Source organism: Mandrillus leucophaeus, unplaced genomic scaffold (assembly GCF_000951045.1).
Source record: "Mandrillus leucophaeus isolate KB7577 unplaced genomic scaffold, Mleu.le_1.0 Scaffold652, whole genome shotgun sequence".
Taxonomy (NCBI): Eukaryota; Metazoa; Chordata; class Mammalia; order Primates; family Cercopithecidae; genus Mandrillus; species Mandrillus leucophaeus.
Genome location: NW_012107053.1, coordinates 1752511 through 1753635, shown reverse-complemented (window position 1 = coordinate 1753635; position 1125 = coordinate 1752511).

Genomic DNA, 1125 nt, shown 5'->3' with positions numbered 1-1125 from the left:
TCATACTATCCAAAGTGATCTATAGGTTCAATGCAATTCTTATCAAAATTCCAATGTCACTCCTCACAGAAATAGAAAAAAAGCCACTACAATTTGTATGGGACCAGAAAAGACCCCAAATGGCCGAAGCAATCTGCAATTTAAAAGAAAAAAAAAAAAAAAAAAAAAAAAAAAAAAAAAAAAAAAAAAAAAAAAAAAAAAAAAAAAAAAAATTTTTTAAAAAAAATAAAAAAAAAATTGACAAACCTTTAGCTAAACTAAAAAAAAAAAAAAAAAAAAAAAAAAAAAAAAAAAAAAAAAAAAAAAAAAAAAAAAAAAAAAAAAAAAAAAAAAAAAAAAAAATTGACAAACCTTTAGCTAAACTAACCAACAGAAAAAGACTCAAATAAATAAAATTACAAATGAAAGAGGAGACCTTACAATTAATGCCACAGAAATACCAAGCATTGTAAGAGACTACCATGAATAATTATAGACCAGCAAATTGGATAACCTAGAAGAAATGGATAAATTTCTGGAAATACACAACCTGCCAAGACTGAATCATGAATAAACAGAAAATCTGAACAAAACAATAATGAGTAAGGAGATTGAAGCAGTAATCAAAACTTCCCAACAAAGAAAAGCCCATGACAATGTAGCTTCATGTATGAATTCTTTTGAACTTGTTGAGAATTAATGCCTATCCTTCTCAAACTCTCAAAAAATTGAAGAGGAGGGAACACTTTTTCTTTTTAAAAATTTGTATTTCTGTAGGTTTTTGGGGAACTGGTGTTGTTTGATTACACAAGTAATAGCAGTGATTTGTGAGGTTTTGGTGCACCCATCACCCAAACAGTATACACTGTACCCAATTTATAGTCTTTCATCCCTCACCCACCTCCCATTCTTTCTCCCCAAGTCCCCAAAGTTCATTGTATTATCCTTATGCCTCTGCATCCTCATAGCTAAGCTCCCAATTATGAGTAAGAACATACAATGTTTGGTTTTCCATTCCTGAGTTACTTCACTTAGAATAACAGTCTCCGATTCCACCCAACTTGCTGCAAATGCCATTATTTTATTCCTTTTTATGGCTGAATAGTATATCGTGGTGTGTGTGTGTGTGTGTGTGTGTGTGTGTGT